The 16,208-nt window shown below is 45.3% G+C and overlaps 1 pseudogene; it reads left to right on the top strand.

The window, feature by feature from the left end:
• LOC124025447 overlaps positions 1 to 16,208 on the top strand; it is a 76,783-nt pseudogene that overhangs the window by 25,378 nt on the left and 35,197 nt on the right.

Raw genomic sequence — 16,208 nt, 5'->3', positions numbered from 1 at the left:
CTGGCTGTCGGTGGGGCCCGGGCTGGCTGTCGGTGGGTCCTGCGCTGGCTGTCGGTGGGCCCGCGCTAGGAGAATTGCCTGTAACTGCTCATTTGTATGTTGGGAAAGGCGTCCGCCTGGCTGAAGGGACTCCATTCTAAATGTATGTATTTATTTTTGTTCGTGTTTTTAATGTTTATGGGTGTGGAACAGGGCTGAGGAAGCCTGTCCTGGCAGCCTTGTTGCTCCATCTGCTCGCCTCATGGTGTATTATCTGTTAGTCCAGCCAAGAGGAGCTGGGAGAGGCGGCCGTATGCAAAACGATCAATTAGCAGGTCCAGACAGCTGTCTGTTTGAAACGTGCTGTATTTAGGGTGAAGCTATCCGTCCTCCAGCATTGCCACACACACACACTGTTGTGGGCTTCAGCAAAGACGGTTTACTTCTCATACACTCAGCCAGCCAGCCAGCCAGCCAGTCAATCAGTCACTCAGCCAGCCAGCCTGCCAGTCAGCCAGTCAATCAGTCACTTACCCTGCCAGTCAGTCAGCCAGTCACTCAGCCAGTCACTCAGCCAGTCACTCAGCCAGTCACTCAGCCAGTCACTCAGCCAGTCACTCAGCCAGTCACTCGGCCAGCCAGTCACTCGGTCAGTCACCAGCCAGTCAGTCAGTCGGTCAGTCACTCAGCCAACCAGCCAGCCAGTCAGTCAGCCAGCCAGCCAACCAGCCAGTCAGTCAGTCAGTCAGTCAGTCAGGCTCAGCCAGCCAGCCAGCCAGCCAGTCACTCAGCCAGCCAGCCAGTCACTCAGCCAGCCAGTCAGTCACTCAGCCAACCAGTCAGGCTGTGCCCCTCACTCAGCCAGCCAGTCAGTCACTCAGCCAGCCAGTCAGTCACTCAGCCAGCCAGCCAGTCAGTCACTCAGCCAGCCAGTCAGTCACTCAGCCAGCCAGTCAGGCTGTGCCCCTGCCCAGTCACTCAGCCAGCCAGTCAGTCACTCAGCCAGCCAGTCAGTCACTCAGCCAGCCAGCCAGCCAGCCAGCCAGTCAGTCACTCAGCCAGCCAGTCAGTCACTCAGCCAGCCAGTCAGGCTGTGCCCCTGCCCAGTCACTCAGCCAGCCAGTCAGTCACTCAGCCAGCCAGTCAGTCACTCAGCCAGCCAGTCAGTCACTCAGCCAGCCAGTCAGTCACTCAGCCAGCCAGTCAGTCACTCAGCCAGCCAGTCAGTCACTCAGCCAGCCAGTCAGGCTGTGCCCCATGCCCAGTCAGTCACTCAGCCAGCCAGTCAGTCACTCAGCCAGCCAGTCAGGCTGTGCCCCTGCCCAGTCAAGTGAAATCCATAGATTAGGGTCTAATGAATTTATTTAAATGGACAATTTTCCTTCTTTGAACTGTAATTCAGTCAAATCCTATAAATTGTTGCAAGTTGTGTTTTTAACTAATTTTCCTTCAGTAGTTAATTGCCTTGTCTTTCTGGCTCAGGTTGGATCAAATCAAATCAAATCAAATTTTATTGGTCACATACACATGGTTAGCAGATGTTAATGGTCACATACACATGGTTAGCAGATGTTATTGGTCACATACACATGGTTAGCAGATGTTATTGGTCACATACACATGGTTAGCAGATGTTATTGGTCACATACACATGGTTAGCAGATGTTATTGGTCACATACACATGGTTAGCAGATGTTATTGGTCACATACACATGGTTAGCAGATGTTATTGGTCACATACACATGGTTAGCAGATGTTATTGGTCACATACACATGGTTAGCAGATGTTATTGGTCACATACACATGGTTAGCAGATGTTATTGGTCACATACACATGGTTAGCAGATGGTATTGGTCACATACACATGGTTAGCAGATGTTATTGGTCACATACACATGGTTAGCAGATGTTATTGGTCACATACACATGGTTAGCAGATGTTATTGGTCACATACACATGGTTAGCAGATGTTATTGGTCACATACACATGGTTAGCAGATGTTATTGGTCACATACACATGGTTAGCAGATGTTATTGGTCACATACACATGGTTAGCAGATGTTATTGGTCACATACACATGGTTAGCAGATGTTATTGGTCACATACACATGGTTAACAGATGTTATTGGTCACATACACATGGTTAGCAGATGTTATTGGTCACATACACATGGTTAGCAGATGTTATTGGTCACATACACATGGTTAGCAGATGTTATTGGTCACATACACATGGTTAGCAGATGTTATTGGTCACATACACATGGTTAGCAGATGTTATTGGTCACATACACATGGTTAGCAGATGTTATTGGTCACATACACATGGTTAGCAGATGTTATTGGTCACATACACATGGTTAGCAGATGTTATTGGTCACATACACATGGTTAGCAGATGTTATTGGTCACATACACATGGTTAGCAGATGTTATTGGTCACATACACATGGTTAGCAGATGTTATTGGTCACATACACATGGTTAGCAGATGTTATTGGTCACATACACATGGTATTAGCAGATGTTATTGGTCACATACACATGGTTAGCAGATGTTATTGGTCACATACACATGGTTAGCAGATGTTATTGGTCACATACACATGGTTAGCAGATGTTATTGGTCACATACACATGGTTAGCAGATGTTATTGGTCACATACACATGGTTAGCAGATGTTATTGGTCACATACACATGGTTAGCAGATGTTATTGGTCACATACACATGGTTAGCAGATGTTATTGGTCACATACACATGGTTAGCAGATGTTATTGGTCACATACACATGGTTAGCAGATGTTATTGGTCACATACACATGGTTAGCAGATGTTATTGGTCACATACACATGGTTAGCAGATGTTATTGGTCACATACACATGGTTAGCAGATGTTATTGGTCACATACACATGGTTAGCAGATGTTATTGGTCACATACACATGGTTAGCAGATGTTATTGGTCACATACACATGGTTAGCAGATGTTATTGGTCACATACACATGGTTAGCAGATGGTATTGGTCACATACACATGGTTAGCAGATGTTATTGGTCACATACACATGGTTAGCAGATGTTATTGGTCACATACACATGGTTAGCAGATGTTATTGGTCACATACACATGGTTAGCAGATGTTATTGGTCACATACACATGGTTAGCAGATGTTATTGGTCCTCATACACATGGTTAGCAGATGTTATTGGTCCTCATACACATGGTTAGCAGATGTTATTGGTCACATACACATGGTTAGCAGATGTTATTTGTCACATACACATGGTTAGCAGATGTTATTGGTATTGGTCCTCATACACATGGTTAGCAGATGTTATTGGTCCTCATACACATGGTTAGCAGATGTTATTGGTCCTCATACACATGGTTAGCAGATGTTATTGGTCACATACACATGGTTAGCAGATGTTATTGGTCACATACACATGGTTAGCAGATGTTATTGGTCACATACACATGGTTAGCAGATGTTATTGGTCACATACACATGGTTAGCAGATGTTATTGGTCACATACACATGGTTAGCAGATGTTATTGGTCACATACACATGGTTAGCAGATGTTATTGGTCACATACACATGGTTAGCAGATGTTATTGGTCACATACACATGGTTAGCAGATGTTATTGGTCACATACACATGGTTAGCAGATGTTATTGGTCACATACACATGGTTAGCAGATGTTATTGGTCACATACACATGGTTAGCAGATGTTATTGGTCACATACACATGGTTAGCAGATGTTATTGGTCACATACACATGGTTAGCAGATGTTATTGGTCACATACACATGGTTAGCAGATGTTATTGGTCACATACACATGGTTAGCAGATGTTATTGGTCACATACACATGGTTAGCAGATGTTATTGGTCACATACACATGGTTAGCAGATGTTATTGGTCCACATACACATGGTTAGCAGATGTTATTGGTCACATACACATGGTTAGCAGATGTTAATGGTCACATACACATGGTTAGCAGATGTTATTGGTCACATACACATGGTTAGCAGATGTTATTGGTCACATACACATGGTTAGCAGATGTTATTGGTCACATACACATGGTTAGCAGATGTTATTGGTCACATACACATGGTTAGCAGATGTTATTGGTCACATACACATGGTTAGCAGATGTTATTGGTCACATACAAATGGTTAGCAGATGTTATTGGTCACATACACATGGTTAGCAGATGTTATTGGTCACATACACATGGTTAGCAGATGTTAATGGTCACATACACATGGTTAGTAGATGTTATTGGTCACATACACATGGTTAGCAGATGTTAATGGTCACATACACATGGTTAGCAGATGTTATTGGTCACATACACATGGTTAGCAGATGTTATTGGTCACATACACATGGTTAGCAGATGTTATTGGTCACATACACATGGTTAGTAGATGTTATTGGTCACATACACATGGTTAGCAGATGTTATTGGTCACATACACATGGTTAGCAGATGTTATTGGTCACATACACATGGTTAGCAGATGTTATTGGTCACATACACATGGTTAGCAGATGTTATTGGTCACATACACATGGTTAGCAGATGTTAATGGTCACATACACATGGTTAGCAGATGTTATTGGTCACATACACATGGTTAGCAGATGTTATTGGTCACATACACATGGTTAGCAGATATTATTTGTCACATACACATGGTTAGCAGATGGTAGTGCGAGTGTAGCGAAATGCTTGTGCTTCTATTTCCGACAATGCAGTGATAACCAACAAGTAATCTAACTAACAATTCCAAAACTACTGTCTTATACACAGTGTAAGGGGATAAAGAATATGTACATAAGGATATATGAATGAGTGATGGTACAGAGCAGCATACAGTAGATGGTATCGAGTACAGTATATACATATGAGATGAGTATGTAGACAAAGTAAACAAAGTGGCATAGTTAAAGTGGCTAGTGATACATGTATTACATAAGGATGCAGTCGATGATATAGAGTACAGTATATACGTATGCATATGAGATGAATAATGTAGGGTAAGTAACATTATATAAGGTAGCATTGTTTAAAGTGGCTAGTGATATATTTTACATCATTTCCCATCATTTCCCATTATTAAAGTGGCTGGAGTTGAGTCAGTGTGTTGGCAGCAGCCACTCAATGTTAGTGGTGGCTGTTTAACAGTCTGATGGCCTTGAGATAGAAGCTGTTTTTCAGTCTCTCTGTCCCAGCTTTGATGCACCTGTACTGACCTCGCCTTCTGGATGATAGCGGGGTGAACAGGCAGTGGTTCGGGTGGTTGATGTCCTTGATGATCTTTATGGCCTTCCTGTAACAACGGGTGGTGTAGGTGTCCTGGAGGGCAGGTAGTTTGCCCCCGGTGATGCGTTGTGCAGTCCTCACTACCCTCTGCAGAGCCTTACGGTTGAGGGCGGAGCAGTTGCCGTACCAGGCGGTGATACAGCCCGCCAGGATGCTCTCGATTGTGCATCTGTAGAAGTTTGTGAGTGCTTTTGGTGACAAGCCAAATTTCTTCAGCCTCCTGAGGTTGAAGAGGCGCTGCTGCGCCTTCTTCACGACGCTGTCAGTGTGAGTGGACCAATTCAGTTTGTCTGTGATTTGTACGCCGAGGAACTTAAAACTAGCTACCCTCTCCACTACTGATGATTACCTACCTGAGGCATGTTTGATGGCTGATATTTGACCTGTTGGGGACGATGTTATCATTCAGTGTATAGGAGGTAGGAGTGAGAGTGAGAGTGAGAGTGAGAGTGAGAGAGTGAGAGAACATTTCAGAGGGTTCATTCTAGGTCAGTGAACAGCTGAGATGTACAGGTTTCTGGACCAAACAATCCACTGACTCCCAGCTGTTTTAATCTGTGACTCTGCGTTTGTGTCTGATGGGAAGTCATTGCGTAGTGAATCCACTCCTCTCCTGATTCTGCAGCATACATACCGTAGACCTCTTCTATCTTTCTATTGGTTGTCTTCCAGTCCAGCGAGCAGAGCGATTATTCACCGCGCCAGGCTACGGGCAGAAAACCAATAAGTTGATTTATACAGATTGAATGCACCAGATGCTCCCGGTGAATCAGGCTCCTGAACGTCACGTAAATCTGAGCTTGTTGATCTGTGATGGTGATGTATTCGGTCCCATCCGGACACAGCCGTTACTCTCCTCTGGGTTTATATAGGACCCACACGGAGGCTGCTTCACACATACTGTTCTATTGTCTATGTGGTACCCTCAGGGTCTGGTCAGAATGTACAGTGTGTTTACATCATTCTCCCTGGGGGATAGTGTAGCGAAGATGTAGCGAGAATACACTCTGAATATACAGTGTGTTTACATCATTCTCCCTGGGGGATAGTGTAGTGAGAGTACACTCTGAATATACAGTGTGTTTACATCATTCTCCCTGGGGGACAGCGGAGTCAATCACCACCTTCCGGAGACACCTGAAACCCCACCTCTTTAAGGAATACCTAGGATAGGATAAGTAATCCCTCTCACCCCCCTTTAAGATTTAGATGCACTATTGGATGGATGTCATCAGGTGAATGCACCAATTTGTAAGTCGCTCTGGATAAGAGCGTCTGCTAAATGACTTAAATGTAAATGTAGTGAAGATGTAGTGAGAATACACTCTACCATATGGACTGGATACAACACAATTATTGCAGTTCAGATTATTGGACTCCTAGGTGTCCTGACTGAGGATGGGATTGTGTATGATTCATGTGTGTTGTGTTCTGGTTGTCTGGTTCAGTGGGCGGGGCTCTAACTGGTTGTCTGGTTCGGTGGGCGGGGCTCTAACTGGTTGTCTGGTTCAGTGGGCGGGGCTCTAACTGGTTGTCTGGTTCAGTGGGCGGGGCTCTAACTGGTTGTCTGGTTCAGTGGGCGGGGCTCTAACTGGTTGTCTGGTTCAGTGGGCCTGGGCTCTAACTGGTTGTCTGGTTCAGTGGGCGGGGCTCTAACTGGTTGTCTGGTTCAGTGGGCCTGGGCTCTAACTGGTTGTCTGGTTCAGTGGGCGGGGCTCTAACTGGTTGTCTGGTTCAGTGGGCGGGGCTCTAACTGGTTGTCTGGTTCAGTGGGCCTGGGCTCTAACTGGTTGTCTGGTTCAGTGGGCTCTAACTGGTTATATCCTTTCCTCCCCCTCTAACTGGTTGTCTGGTTCAGTGGGCCTGGGCTCTAACTGGTTGTCTGGTTCAGTGGGCGGGGCTCTAACTGGTTGTCTGGTTCAGTGGGCGGGGCTCTAACTGGTTGTCTGGTTCAGTGGGCGGGTAGGTAATATAACACCACCTCATCTGGTAGGTCTATAACACCACCTCAGTGGGCCTGGGCTCTAACTGGTTGTCTGGTTCAGTGGGCGGGGCTCTAACTGGTTATAATCCAGGGTAATTAACACCACCCCTGCAGCCAAAGACAAATCGGAGAGGTAATATATCGTTTAGGTAATATAACACCACCCTGTATTGAGGTAATATAACACCACCTCATCGTATACAGGGTAGGACAAGGGTAATATAACACCACCGTATTCAGGGTAGATACTATAACACCACCTCATCGTATACAGGGTAGGTAATATAACACCACCTCATCGTATTCAGGGAGGTAACTGATGATAACACACCTCATCGTATACAGGGTAGGTAATATAACACCACCTCATCGTATACAGGGTAATATAACACCACATCATATACAGGTAATATGTCATCGTATACAGGGTAGGTAATATAACACCACCTCATCGTATATCAGTATACAGGTAATATAACACCACCTCATCGTATTCAGGGTAGGTAATATAACACCACCTCATCGTATTCAGGGTAGGTAATATAACACCACCTCATCGTATTCAGGGTAGGTAATATAACACCACCTCATCGTATTCAGGTAATATAACACCACCTCATCGTATTCAGGGTAGGTAATATAACACCACCTCATTGTATTCAGGGTAGGTAATATAACACCACCTCATCGTATTCAGGGTAGGTAATATAACACCACCTCATCGTATACAGGTAATATAACACCACCTCATCGTATTCAGGGTAGGTAATATAACACCACCTCATCGTATTCAGGGTAGGTAATATAACACCACCTCATTGTATTCAGGGTAGGTAATATAACACCACCTCATCGTATTCAGGGTAGGTAATATAACACCACCTCATCGTATTCAGGGTAGGTAATATAACACCACCTCATCGTATTCAGGGTAGGTAATATAACACCACCTCATCGTATTCAGGGTAGGTAATATAACACCACCTCATCGTATACAGGTAATATAACACCACCTCATCGTATTCAGGGTAGGTAATATAACACTACCTCATCGTATTCAGGGTAGGTAATATAACACCACCTCATCGTATTCAGGGTAGGTAATATAACACCACCTCATCGTATTCAGGTAATATAACACCACCTCATCGTATACAGGGTAATATAACACCACCTCATCGTATTCAGGGTAGGTAATATAACACCACCTCATCGTATTCAGGGTAGGTAATATAACACCACCTCATCATATTCAGGGTAGGTAATATAACACCACCTCATCGTATTCAGGGTAAGTAGTATAACACCACGGACCAGGTATATGTGATTGTGTAATTCTGTATGACCCCCAGGCGGAGGCTAAGAAGCTGGAGGACTCGTCTCTGTACCTGAACCTGCCTGCTACCAAGGTGGAGCTGGAGGAGAAGGGATTGTCCACTACAGGGAAGGGTTCACACAACCTGGGCAACTGTACCATCAGCAAGGACTCCTTTCAGATAGCAACCCTGGTGTGTTCCACCAAGCTCACACAGAACGGTAAAGAGACTCCCTCCCTCCCTCTAGCACTCTCTCCTTCCAGTCCACTACAGCCTTCTCTCCCTCCTCTCCCTCCTATACTTTCTCTCTCTCTCTCTCCCTCTCCCTCCAGCCCTCCCTACTTCGCTCTCTCTCCACCGTTCTCTCTCTCTCTATCTCCATCTCTCACGCTCTCCCGCCAGCCCTCCTTACTTCTCCCTCTCCCTCTCCCCCCACCAATCTCTCTCCATCCAGCCCTCTTTACTCTCTCCCTCCCCTCCCTCCCTCCCTCCCTCCCCCTCCCTCCCTCCCTCCCTCCCTCCCTCCCTCCCTCCCTCCCTCCCTCCCTCCCTCCCTCCCTCCCTCCCTCCCTCCCTCCCTCCCCCTCCCCCTCCCTACCAGTAAAATAATATAATATAATAATATATGCCATTTAGCAGACGCTTTTATCCAAAGCGACTTACAGTCATGTGTGCATACATTCTACGTATGGGTGGTCCCGGGGATCGAACCCACTACCCTGGCGTTACAAGCGCCATGCTCTACCGTTACAAAGGACCAAGCTGGTACATATGACATGCTGACCCTCATCTAGAACTGTACCGTTGGACACCTCATTATAACTATATAGAATGTGTGTTGCTTAGACTGGTGCTTTCTGCTGTGAACTTGACTCTTGGCTTCTGGGCTCATGGCATCCTCTGCTAGAATGAACCAAACCCTAGGATGGTTTTCAATCCGTCTCGGGCTACAAGATGGGATGAACATGGGAACAAAGACGAGATGAAAACGGAAGCAATGAGAACAATGAGACTGGGCCACTGACTACAACAGCCCATCTTTTGGCACTTTAAATTCGTAGTTTTACTAGCCTACAGCCATTTCCTGTCCCGTCCCACCACGAAGACACATTCTGAATAAAGAGCGCTCTGACTCAGATCATGTGAAACAGAGATGGAGATGAAGAATTAAAAGAAAGAGAATTTCTGCTATGCTCCCAGGGAGCCATTGAAACAACTCAGTGTTGTTTAAGTACCTCTCCATTACAGTCCAGTCACATAGCAGCTATATGCAGCAGTTCTCTCTCTCTCTCTCTACCTCTTCTCTCAGGAATGAGAGGCTGCTGCATATCACAACGCTGCATCCTATACCCTATATAGGGCACTGCTTTTGACCAGAGCCCATAGGGAATAGGGACCCATTTGAAGTGTCGATCTAGACAAGGATGCATTGCTTTTCCCCTCCCTATATGGTGACAGAGCTTTCTCCTCATGTTCTTCTCTCTACTGTGTTTCTCCTGACTTCCTTCTCTACTGTGTTTCTCCTGATGTTCTTCTCTACTGTGTTTCTCCTGATGTCCTCTCTCTGTGTTTCTCCTGATGTTCTTCTCTCTATGTGTTTCTCCTGATGTTCTTCTCTCTATGTGTTTCTCCTGATGTCCTTCTCTCTACTGTGTTTCTCCTGATGTTCTTCTCTCTCTCTGTGTTTCTCCTCATGTTCTTCTCTCTATGTGTTTCTCCTCATGTTCTTCTCTCTCTGTGTTTCTCCTCATGTTCTTCTCTCTCTGTGTTTCTCCTCATGTTCTTCTCTCTCTGTGTTTCTCCTCATGTTCTTCTCTCTCTGTGTTTCTCCTCATGTTCTTCTCTCTCTGTGTTTCTCCTCATGTTCTTCTCTCTCTGTGTTTCTCCTCATGTTCTTCTCTCTCTGTGTTTCTCCTCATGTTCTTCTCTCTCTGTGTTTCTCCTCATGTTCTTCTCTCTCTGTGTTTCTCCTCATGTTCTTCTCTCTATGTGTTTCTCCTCATGTTCTTCTCTCTCTGTGTTTCTCCTCATGTTCTTCTCTCTCTGTTTCTCCTCATGTTCTTCTCTGTGTTTCTCCTCATGTTCTTCTCTCTCTGTGTTTCTCCTCATGTTCTTCTCTCTCTGTTTCTCCTCATGTTCTTCTCTACTGTGTTTCTCCTCATGTTCTTCTCTCTTTGTGTTTCTCCTCATGTTCTTCTCTCTATGTGTTTCTCCTCATGTTCTTCTCTCTCTGTTTCTCCTCATGTTCTTCTCTCTCTGTGTTTCTCCTCATGTTCTTCTCTCTCTGTTTCTCCTCATGTTCTTCTCTACTGTGTTTCTCCTCATGTTCTTCTCTCTCTGTTTCTCCTCATGTTCTTCTCTCTCTGTTTCTCCTCATGTTCTTCTCTCTCTGTTTCTCCTCATGTTCTTCTCTCTGTGTTTCTCCTCATGTTCTTCTCTCTATGTGTTTCTCCTCATGTTCTTCTCTCTATGTGTTTCTCCTCATGTTCTTCTCTCTATGTGTTTCTCCTCATGTTCTTCTCTACTGTGTTTCTCCTCATGTTCTTCTCTCTCTGTTTCTCCTCATGTTCTTCTCTCTCTCTGTTTCTCCTCATGTTATTCTCTCTCTGTTTCTCCTCATGTTCTTTCTCTCTGTGTTTCTCCTCATGTTCTTTCTCTCTGTGTTTCTCTGATGTTCTTCTCTCTCTGTGTTTCTCCTGATGTTCTTCTCTCTCTGTGTTTCTCCTCATGTTCTTCTCTCTCTGTGTTTCTCCTCATGTTCTTCTCTCTCTGTATTTCTCCTCATGTTCTTCTCTCTCTGTATTTCTCCTCATGTTCTTCTCTCTGTGTTTCTCCTCATGTTCTTCTCTCTCTGTTTCTCCTCATGTTCTTCTCTACTGTGTTTCTCCTCATGTTCTTCTCTCTGTGTTTCTCCTCATGTTCTTCTCTCTGTGTTTCTCCTCATGTTCTTCTCTCTCTGTTTCTCCTCATGTTCTTCTCTCTCTGTTTCTCCTCATGTTCTTCTCTCTCTGTTTCTCCTCATGTTCTTCTCTACTGTGTTTCTCCTCATGTTCTTCTCTCTCTGTTTCTCCTCATGTTCTTCTCTCTCTGTTTCTCCTCATGTTCTTCTCTCTCTGTTTCTCCTCATGTTCTTCTCTCTGTGTTTCTCCTCATGTTCTTCTCTCTATGTGTTTCTCCTCATGTTCTCTCTCTACTCATGTTCTTCTCTCTATGTGTTTCTCCTCATGTTCTTCTCTACTGTGTTTCTCCTCATGTTCTTCTCTCTCTGTTTCTCCTCATGTTCTTCTCTCTCTCTGTTTCTCCTCATGTTATTCTCTCTCTGTTTCTCCTCATGTTCTTCTCTCTCTGTGTTTCTCCTCATGTTCTTCTCTCTCTGTGTTTCTCCTGATGTTCTTCTCTCTCTGTGTTTCTCCTGATGTTCTTCTCTCTCTGTGTTTCTCCTCATGTTCTTCTCTCTCTGTGTTTCTCCTCATGTTCTTCTCTCTCTGTATTTCTCCTCATGTTCTTCTCTCTCTGTATTTCTCCTCATGTTCTTCTCTCTGTGTTTCTCCTCATGTTCTTCTCTCTCTGTTTCTCCTCATGTTCTTCTCTACTGTGTTTCTCCTCATGTTCTTCTCTCTGTGTTTCTCCTCATGTTCTTCTCTCTGTGTTTCTCCTCATGTTCTTCTCTCTCTGTTTCTCCTCATGTTCTTCTCTCTCTGTTTCTCCTCATGTCTGTTTCTCCTCATGTTCTTCTCTACTGTGTTTCTCCTCATGTTCTTCTCTCTCTGTTTCTCCTCATGTTCTTCTCTCTATGTGTTTCTCCTCATGTTCTTCTCTCTCTGTTTCTCCTCATGTTCTTCTCTACTGTGTTTCTCCTCATGTTCTTCTCTCTCTGTTTCTCCTCATGTTCTTCTCTCTCTCTGTTTCTCCTCATGTTCTTCTCTCTCTGTTTCTCCTCATGTTCTTCTCTCTCTGTGTTTATCCTCATGTTCTTCTCTCTGTGTGTTTCTCCTCATGTTCTTCTCTCTCTGTGTTTCTCCTCATGTTCTTCTCTCTCTGTGTTTCTCCTCATGTTCTTATCTCTCTGTGTTTCTCCTCATGTTCTTCTCTACTGTGTTTCTCCTCATGTTCTTCTCTCTCTGTGTTTCTCCTCATGTTCTTCTCTCTCTGTGTTTCTCCTCATGTTCTTCTCTCTCTGTGTTTCTGCTCATGTTCTTCTCTCTCTGTGTTTCTCATGTTCTTCTCTACTGTGTTTCTCCTCATGTTATTCTCTCTCTGTTTCTCCTCGTGTTCTTCTCTCTCTGTGTTTCTCCTCGTGTTCTTCTCTCTCTGTGTTTCTCCTGATGTTCTTCTCTCTCTGTGTTTCTCCTCATGTTCTTCTCTCTCTGTGTTTCTCCTCATGTTCTTCTCTCTCTGTATTTCTCCTCATGTTCTTCTCTCTCTGTATTTCTCCTCATGTTCTTCTCTCTGTGTTTCTCCTCATGTTCTTCTCTCTCTGTTTCTCCTCATGTTCTTCTCTACTGTGTTTCTCCTCATGTTCTTCTCTCTGTGTTTCTCCTCATGTTCTTCTCTCTGTGTTTCTCCTCATGTTCTTCTCTCTCTGTTTCTCCTCATGTTCTTCTCTCTCTGTTTCTCCTCATGTTCTTCTCTCTCTGTTTCTCCTCATGTTCTTCTCTACTGTGTTTCTCCTCATGTTATTCTCTCTCTGTTTCTCCTAATGTTCTTCTCTCTATGTGTTTCTCCTCATGTTCTTCTCTCTATGTGTTTCTCCTCATGTTCTTCTCTACTGTGTTTCTCCTCATGTTCTTCTCTCTCTGTTTCTCCTCATGTTCTTCTCTCTCTCTGTTTCTCCTCATGTTCTTCTCTCTCTGTGTTTCTCCTCATGTTCTTCTCTCTCTGTGTTTCTCCTCATGTTCTTCTCTCTCTGTGTTTCTCCTCATGTTCTTCTCTCTCTGTGTTTCTCCTCATGTTCTTCTCTCTCTGTGTTTCTCCTCATGTTCGACTCTCTCTGTGTTTCTCCTCATGTTCGACTCTCTCTGTGTTTCTCCTCATGTTCTTCTCTCTCTGTGTTTCTCCTCATGTTCTTCTCTCTCTGTGTTTCTCCTCATGTTCTTCTCTACTGTGTTTCTCCTCATGTTCTTCTCTACTGTGTTTCTCCTCATGTTCTTCTCTCTCTGTGTTTCTCCTCATGTTCTTCTCTCTCTGTGTTTCTCCTCATGTTCTTCTCTCTCTGTGTTTCTCCTCATGTTCTTCTCTCTCTGTTTCTCCTCATGTTCTTCTCTCTATGTGTTTCTCCTGATGTTCTTCTCTCTCTGTTTCTCCTCATGTTCTTCTCTCTCTGTGTTTCTCCTGACTTCCTTCTCTACTGTGTTTCTCCTGACTTCCTTCTCGACTGTGTTTCTCCTGACGTTCTTCTCGACTGTGTTTCTCCTGACGTTCTTCTCGACTGTGTTTCTCCTGACTTCCTTCTCGACTGTGTTTCTCCTGACTTCCTTCTCGACTGTGTTTCTCCTGACTTCCTTCTCGACTGTGTTTCTCCTGACTTCCTTCTCGACTGTGTTTCTCCTGACTTCCTTCTCGACTGTGTTTCTCCTGACTTCCTTCTCTACTGTGTTTCTCCTGACTTCCTTCTCTACTGTGTTTCTCCTGACTTCCTTCTCTACTGTGTTTCTCCTGACTTCCTTCTCTACTGTGTTTCTCCTGATGTTCTTCTCTCTGGGCCGGGGTCTGGGCCGGGGTCTGGGGCGGGGTCTGGGGTCTGAGGTGGGGTCTGAGGTTTTACACACCCTCCGTCCTCACCCTATTACACACCCTCCGTCCTCCCCCCTCCGTCCACCCCCTATTACACACCCTCCGTCCTCCCCCTATTACACACCCTCTGTCCTCCCCCTATTACACCTCTGTCCTCCCCCTCCGTCCTCCCCCTATCACTCACCCCCCTGCTGACTGAGCCCCTCTCCTCACTCCGAAGTGTTACTAGAGATTTCCTCTACCTCATCTCAGTTTAAATATCTTTAATGTGCTTCCCTATGGACCGCCAACCAGCTTCCCGGATATCCCAGAGTCCCCGGCCCGTTTCCATCTGAGATGAAACTCTCCTTTTAATCAAGCTAGATTTATGCGTCCGCCAGCCCTGGGAGCCGACGGCGTTGGTGAGGAGAAGTGGCTGTGGTCTCTTCTCTTCCCAGGGGGTTGGCACTACAGTCGTGGGACTTTGTCACAGGCAGAAGGACAGCTTGAGAAAATAGGGAGATGAAATGACCTGAGAGAGAGATCATCTGCAGTGCCTCCTCTCTACCCAGTATACTGAACCCTGATAGGTGGATACCCAGTATACTGAACCCTGATAGGTTGATACCCAGAAGTGCCTCCTCTCTAAACTTGTTGTGGTCAGATACACAGAGGTAAGAGCCTTGTGGAGCTCCTCTCCTCTCCTGTCTTTCTGATCGTTGCTGAGTGTTGGCGCTGCAGTTGTACAGATTTGTCACTCCTGGCGAGGCCTGTTTAAATAAGACCAGAGGACTGAACCCTGATAGGTGGATACCCAGAAGACTGAACCCTGATAGGTGGATACCCAGAAGACTGAACCCTGATAGGGGGATACCCAGAAGACTGAACCCTGATAGGGGGATACCCAGAAGACTGAACCCTGATAGGTTGATACCCAGAAGACTGAACCCTGATAGGTTGATACCCAGAAGACTGAACCCTGATAGGGGGATACCCAGAAGACTGAACCCTGATAGGTTGATACCCAGAAGACTGAACCCTGATAGGTTGATACCCAGAAGACTGAACCCTGATAGGTGGATACCCAGAAGACTGAACCCTGATAGGGGATACCCAGAAGACTGAACCCTGATAGGTTGATACCCAGAAGACTGAACCCTGATAGTTGTGGACTGAACCTGATAGGTTGATACCCAGGGTATTTATCACCTTCAGTGTCCAGAAGCTTGATTGACTCAAGTTACAGACAGAGAAGAGGAGGAAGGTGAGAGGGGGTTGAGTTTGAGGAGGGGGTCCCTTATGGCTCAGTTGGTAGAGTATGGTGCTTGCAACGACAGGGTTGAGTTTGAGGAGGGGGTCCCTTAAGGCTCAGTTGGTAGAGTATGGTGCTTGCAACGACAGGGTTGAGTTTGAGGAGGGGGTCCCTTATGGCTCAGTTGGTAGAGCATGGTGCTTGCAACGACAGGGGTTGAGTTTGAGGAGGGGGTCCCTTATGGCTCAGTTGGTAGAGCATGGTGCTTGCAACGACAGGGGTTGAGTTTGAGGAGGGGGTCCCTTATGGCTCAGTTGGTAGAGCATGGTGCTTGCAATGACAGGGGTTGTGGGTTTAGATTCCCACCGGGGACCAGTTGAAAATGTTTGTACTCATTACTGTAAGTCTCTCTGGAAGAGAACGAGCTAAATGACTCAAATGTACATGAATCAGAAGAGAGCAGAGGAGGGGGGGGGGGTGGAGGAGAGGGAGGCGGAACAGGGAGAGGAGGAGGAGTTATTAGGATTTTTTAAATTAATATTTTTTAAATTTAACCTTTATTTAACTAGGCAAGTCTGTTAATAACACACTCTTATTTAC

The sequence above is a fragment of the Oncorhynchus gorbuscha genome, unplaced genomic scaffold, assembly GCF_021184085.1.
Source record: "Oncorhynchus gorbuscha isolate QuinsamMale2020 ecotype Even-year unplaced genomic scaffold, OgorEven_v1.0 Un_scaffold_2252, whole genome shotgun sequence".
In the NCBI taxonomy this organism is placed as follows: Eukaryota; Metazoa; Chordata; class Actinopteri; order Salmoniformes; family Salmonidae; genus Oncorhynchus; species Oncorhynchus gorbuscha.
Note: the sequence above shows the minus strand (reverse complement) of the source record. Positions and strands in the feature narration are given on the sequence as shown.